The 6,971-nt window shown below is 44.6% G+C and overlaps 1 protein-coding gene across 2 annotated transcripts in view; it reads right to left on the bottom strand.

Moving 5' to 3' along the window:
* Positions 1-6,971, bottom strand: part of LOC117511350 (glutamate receptor ionotropic, NMDA 1-like) — a 170,047-nt gene that overhangs the window by 162,898 nt on the left and 178 nt on the right. The gene's annotated exons all lie outside the window — the stretch shown is intronic.

Genomic DNA, 6,971 nt, shown 5'->3' on the forward strand with positions numbered 1-6,971 from the left:
ACTCCCCGAGGCACGTCCGCTCGACGGGTACTCCCCGAGGCACGCCCGCTCGACAGCTACGCCCCGAGGCACGTCCGCTCGACGGCTACGCCCCGAGGCACGTCCGCTCGACGGCTACGCCCCGAGGCACTTCCGCTCGACGGCTACGCCCCGAGGCACTTCCGCTCGACGGCTACGCCCCGAGGCACACCCGCTCGACAGCTACGCCCCGAGGCACGTCCGCTCGACGGGTACGCCCCGAGGCACGTCCGCTCGACAGCTACGCCCCGAGGCACGTCCGCTCGACAGCTACGCCCCGAGGCACGTCCGCTCGACAGCTACGCCCCGAGGCACACCCGCTCGACAGCTACGCCCCGAGGCACGTCCGCTCGACGGCTACGCCCCGAGGCACTTCCGCTCGACAGCTACGCCCCGAGGCACACCCGCTCGACAGCTACGCCCCGAGGCACGTCCGCTCGACGGGTACGCCCCGAGGCACGTCCGCTCGACGGGTACGCCCCGAGGCACGTCCGCTCGACGGGTACGCCCCGAGGCACGTCCGCTCGACAGCTACGCCCCGAGGCACACCCGCTCGACAGCTACGCCCCGAGGCACACCCGCTCGACAGCTACGCCCCGAGGCACGTCCGCTCGACAGCTACGCCCCGAGGCACGTCCGCTCGACGGCTACGCCCCGAGGCACGTCCGCTCGACGGCTACGCCCCGAGGCACTTCCGCTCGACGGCTACGCCCCGAGGCACTTCCGCTCGACGGCTACGCCCCGAGGCACTTCCGCTCGACAGCTACGCCCCGAGGCACACCCGCTCGACAGCTACGCCCCGAGGCACGTCCGCTCGACGGGTACGCCCCGAGGCACGTCCGCTCGACAGCTACTCCCCGAGGCACACCCGCCCGACAGCTACGCCCCGAGGCACGTCCGCTCGACAGCTACGCCCCGAGGCACGTCCGCTCGACAGCTACTCCCCGAGGCACACCCGCTCGACAGCTACGCCCCGAGGCACGTCCGCTCGACAGCTACTCCCCGAGGCACACCCGCTCGACAGCTACGCCCCGAGGCACGTCCGCTCGACAGCTACGCCCCAAGGCACTCCCACACAGTCTGTGGAACAGGACTAGAGCCGGCATCCTCCCTGACCCCTAACAGTAGTGACACACACACCCATTTCTTTCTGCCTGCTTGGATTTCAGTTCTAACAAATAAAAGAAATAAAAACTTCATTACAAATACCTTTATCACTTAAACTGGTTCATATAAATGGTTTCTTTATGTATTTTGAGTGTGGCTTCGAGACCTTTTCTGTTTGGATTTGTTTCTTTTCTTCTGTCTTTTAGGGGTTCGATCATCGTGTTCTCGTCTCTGACAGAGTGGACAAGAGCCAATTATCCAATAATTAATTTACTATTTTTTTAACACCATCAGCAAGTAAACATTTAAGGAAGTGGTTTCTGACCAGACAACGTGTGTAATCTCTGCATTTGTCGGATTTCATGTTTTTTAAATAACTCTTCTTTAAGTCTTGTTAATATTTGTTTATTATTCTTTTGTTAATTTAACATGTCAAGTTTTCCTCATTTTTTCCATTTTTGAAGGGGCGTGGTGTGGCTAGAGCACAGCGCCCCCTGTCAGGCAGCAGCAGCTCCTCTCCACTTAAAGGGACAGGCCCAGAAACTGGATCTGGCAATCTTGAACACGACTGGTTCCGGTTCTCAGCCTCAGTGTGTCCGCGGGAGTGACGTCCACTTAACAAGCTGCGTGATGTCCTTTTCATGATCAATTACAGGATAATTATCCTGGTGCACATGACCAAAGTGCTGGTTGATTTGATTCAGAACGCAGAAAAAAGCAGTGGGTTTTAACACCGTAAGTCACAAAAAGTAAAAACTGCCTGATTCTTTTCTTTTAGTATTTAGTTTGCTCCATGAGTACTACATACTAATCAAAAATTGATTTATTTCACTCCTATTTTTTAACCTTAGATTGTGTTTATTTATATGCACACATCAGTTATTTTAAAAATGACCACCTAATTAGGAGTTGTGGGCGGGGCTTCAATTACTAAAACAATGTTTTTTGTTTTGTTTTTTAGTTTATTATGACTATTTTGTCAGAGTAAAATGTTTTTATTTTATTCTGTTCTCTAGAATATGATGTTTATGTCAGAATTTGAACGTTTTCGGTTTGTTTACAGAAACATTCTGAACTGAGATCAGATTTAGTCATTAAATATAATTATGATGACACAAAACAAATGTTTGATGATGATTTGGTCATTAAATCAGCTTATTCGTAGCTTTGGATGCCAGACTGGTCAAATTGGAGACTCGGCTCCGCACCTTGGAAAATCCTACAGCTAGCCAGGCCCCTGTAGTTGGTGCAGACCAAGGTAGCTTAGCCGCCGTTAGCTGTCCCCCAGCAGATCCCAAGCAGCTGGGAAAGCAGGCCGGCTGGGTGACTGTGAGGAAGAAGCATAGTTCTAAACACAAGCCCCTGTACACCACCAACCCGTTCACATCTCTAACCGTTTTTCCCCACTCAGCGACACACCCGCGGAGGATCAAACTCTGGTTAATGGCAACTCTGTTTTGAGAAATGTGAAGTTAGTGACACCAGCAACCATAGTCAAATGTCTTCCGGGGGCCAGAGCAGGCGACATTGAAGGAAATTTGAAACTGCTGGCTAAGACTAAGCGTAAATTTGGTAAGATTGTAATTCACGTCGGCAGTAATGACACCCGGTTACGCCAATCGGAGGTCACTAAAATTAATATTGAATTGGTGTGTAACTTTGCAAAAACAATGTCGGACTCTGTAGTTTTCTCTGGGCCCCTCCCCAATCGGACCGGGAGTGACAAGTTTAGCCGCATGTTCTCCTTGAATTGCTGGCTGTCTGAGTGGTGTCCAAAAAATGAGGTGGGCTTCATAGATAATTGGCAAAGCTTCTGGGGAAAACCTGGTCTTGTTAGGAGAGACGGCATCCATCCCACTTTGGATGGAACAGCTCTCATTTCTAGAAATCTGGCCAATTTTCTTAAATCCTCCAAACCGTGACTATCCAGGGTTGGGACCAGGAAGCAGAGTTGTAGTCTTACACACCTCTCTGCAGCTTCTCTCCCCCTGCCATCCCCTCATTACCCCATCCCCGTAGAGACGGTGCCTGCTCCCAGACCACCAATAACCAGCAAAAATCTATTTAAGCATAAAAATTCAAAAAGAAAAAATAATATAGCACCTTCAACTGCACCACAGACTAAAACAGTTAAATGTGGTCTATTAAACATTAGGTCTCTCTCTTCTAATTCCCTGTTGGTAAATGATATAATAATTGATCAACATATTGATTTATTCTGCCTTACAGAAACCTGGTTACAGCAGGATGAATATGTTAATTTAAATGAGTCAACACCCCTGAGTCACACTGTCAAAATGCTCGTAGCACGGGCCGAGGCGGAGGATTAGCAGCAATCTTCCATTCCAGCTTATTAATTAATCAAAAACCCAGACAGAGCTTTAATTCATTTGAAAGCTTAACTCTTAGTCTTGTCCATCCAAATTGGAAGTCCCAAAAACCAGTTTTATTTGTTATTATCTATCGTCCACCTGGTCGTTACTGTGAGTTTCTTTGTGATTTTTTAGACCTTTTGTCTGACTTAGTGCTTAGCTCAGATAAGATAATTATAGTGGGTGATTTTAACATCCACACAGATGCTGAGAATGACAGCCTCAACACTGCATTTAATCTATTATTAGACTCAATTGGCTTCGCTCAAAATGTAAATGAGCCCACCCACCACTTTAACCACACTTTAGATCTTGTTCTGACATATGGCATAGAAATTGAAGACTTAACAGTATTCCCTGAAAACCCCTTTTTGTCTTATCATTTCTTAATAACATTTACATTTACTTTAATGGACTACCCAGCAGTGGGGAATAAGTTTCATTACAGTAGAAGTCTTTCTGAAAGAGCTGTAACTAAGTTTAAGGATATGATTGCTTCTTTGTTATGTTCTTCAATGCCATATACCAACACAGTGCAGAGTAGCTACCTAAACTCTGTGAGTGAGATAGATTATCTCGTCAATAGCTTTACATCCTCATTGAGCACAACTTTGGATGCTGTAGCTCCTCTGAAAAAGAGAGCTTTAAATCAGAAGTGCCTGACTCCATGGTATAACCCACAAATGGCATCTCACTAATTTTGACGATCTTCATTTAGCCTGGAAAAAGAGTCTGTTGCTCTATAAAAAAAAGCCCTCCGTAAAGTTAGGACATCTTACTACTCATCACTAATTGAAGAAAATAAGAACAACCCCAGGTTTCTTTTCAGCACTGTAGCCAGGCTGACAAAGACTCAGAGCTCTATTGAGGCGAGTATTCCTTTAACTTTAACTAGTAATGACTTTATGACTTTCTTTGCAAATAAAATTTTAACTATTAGAGAAAAATTATTCATAACCATCCCAAAGACATATCTTTATGTTCAACTGTTTTCAGTAATGCTGGTATTTGGTTAGACTCTTTCTCTCCGATTGTTCTGTCTGAGTTACTTTCATTAGTCACTTCCTCCAAACCATCAACATGTCTATTAGACCCCATTCCTACCAGGCTGCTCAAGGAAGCCCTACCGTTAATTAATGCTTCAATCTTAAATATGATCAATCTATCTTTATTAGTTGGCTATGTACCACAGGCTTTTAAGGTGGCAGTAATTAAACCATTACTTAAAAAGCCATCACTTGACCCAGCTATCTTAGCTAATTATAGGCCAATCTCCAACCTTCCTTTTCTCTCAAAAATTCTTGAAAAGGTAGTTGTAAAACAGCTAACTGATCATCTGCAGAGGAATGGTCTATTTGAAGAGTTTCAGTCAGGGTTTAGAATTCATCATAGTACAGAAACAGCATTAGTGAAGGTTACAAATGATCTTCTTATGGCCTCAGACAGTGGACTCATCTCTGTGCTCGTCCTGTTAGACCTCAGTGCAGCTTTTGATGCTGTTGACCATAAAATTTTATTACAGAGATTAGAGCATGCCATAGGTATTAAAGGCACTGCACTGCGCTGCAGTGGTTTGAACCATATTTATCTAATAGATTACAATTTGTTCATGTAAATGGGGAATCTTCTTCACAGACTAAGGTTAATTATGGAGTTCCACAAGGTTCTGTGCTAGGACCAATTTTATTCACTTTATACATGCTTCCCTTAGGCAGTATTATTAGACGGTATTGCTTAAATTTTCATTGTTATGCAGATGATACCCAGCTTTATCTATCCATGAAGCCAGAGGACACACACCAATTAGTTAAACTGGAGGAATGTCTTACAGACATAAAGACATGGATGACCTCTAATTTCCTGCTTTTGTACTTGGCCCCACAAATCTTAGAAACATGGTTTCTAACCAGATCCTTACTCTGGATGGCATTACCCTGACCTCTAGTAATACTGTGAGAAATCTTGGAGTCATTTTTGATCAGGATATGTTCTTCAATGCGCATATTAAGCAAATATGTAGGACTGCTTTTTTGCATTTGCGCAATATCTCTAAAATTAGAAAGGTCTTGTCTCAGAGTGATGCTGAAAAACTAATTCATGCATTTATTTCCTCTAGGCTGGACTATTGTAATTCATTATTATCAGGTTGTCCTAAAAGTTCCCTGAAAAGCCTTCAGTTAATTCAAAATGCTGCAGCTAGAGTACTGACGCCAAGTGCTTGCTCACAGGGGGTCGTTTTGACCGTTGGGGGTTTTACGTAATTATTGTATGGCCTTGCCTTACAATATAAAGCGCCTTGGGGCAACTGTTTGTTGTGATTTGGTGCTATATAAATAAAATTGATTGATTGATTGATTGACTAGAAGGAGAGAGCATATTTCACCCATATTGGCTTCTCTTCATTGGCTTCCTGTTAATTCTAGAATAGAATTTAAAATTCTTCTTCTTACTTATAAGGTTTTGAATAATCAGGTCCCATCTTATCTTAGGGACCTCATAGTACCATATCACCCCAATAGAGCGCTTCGCTCTCAGACTGCAGGCTTACTTGTAGTTCCTACGGTTTGTAAGAGTAGAATGGGAGGCAGAGCCTTCAGCTTTCAGGCTCCTCTCCTGTGGAACCAGCTCCCAATTCGGATCAGGGAGACAGACACCCTCTCTACTTTTAAGATTAGGCTTAAAACTTTCCTTTTTGCTAAAGCTTATAGTTAGGGCTGGATCAGGTGACCCTGGACCATCCCTTAGTTATGCTGCTATAGACTTAGACTGCTGGGGGGTTCCCATGATGCACTGTGTGTTTCTTTCTCTTTTTGCTCTGTATGCACCACTCTGCATTTAATCATTAGTGATTGATCTCTGCTCCCCTCCACAGCATGTCTTTTTCCTGGTTCTCTCCCTCAGCCCCAACCAGTCCCAGCAGAAGACTGCCCCTCCCTGAGCCTGGTTCTGCTGGAGGTTTCTTCCTGTTAAAAGGGAGTTTTTCCTTCCCACTGTCACCAAGTGCTTGCTCACAGGGGGTCGTTTTGACCGTTGGGGTTTTTCTATAATTATTGTATGGCTTTTGACTTACAATATAAAGCGCCTTGGGGCAACTGTTGTGATTTGGCGCTATATAAATAAAATTGATTTGAGTTAAATATAATTATGACGACACAAAACGACCGTTTGATGATGATTTGGTCATTAAATATGATTATGACGACACAAAACGACCGTTTGATGATGATCTGGTCATTAAATATGATTATGACACAAAACGACCGTTTGATGATGATTTGGTCATTAAATATGATTATGACACAAAACGACCGTTTGATGATTTGGTCATTAAATATGATTATGACGACACAAAACGACCGTTTGATGATGATCTGGTCATTAAATATGATTATGACACAAAACGACCGTTTGATGATGATTTGGTCATTAAATATGATTATGACGACACAAAACCACCGTTTAATAATACTTTTG

Source organism: Thalassophryne amazonica, chromosome 5, assembly GCF_902500255.1.
Source record: "Thalassophryne amazonica chromosome 5, fThaAma1.1, whole genome shotgun sequence".
Classification (NCBI taxonomy): domain Eukaryota; kingdom Metazoa; phylum Chordata; class Actinopteri; order Batrachoidiformes; family Batrachoididae; genus Thalassophryne; species Thalassophryne amazonica.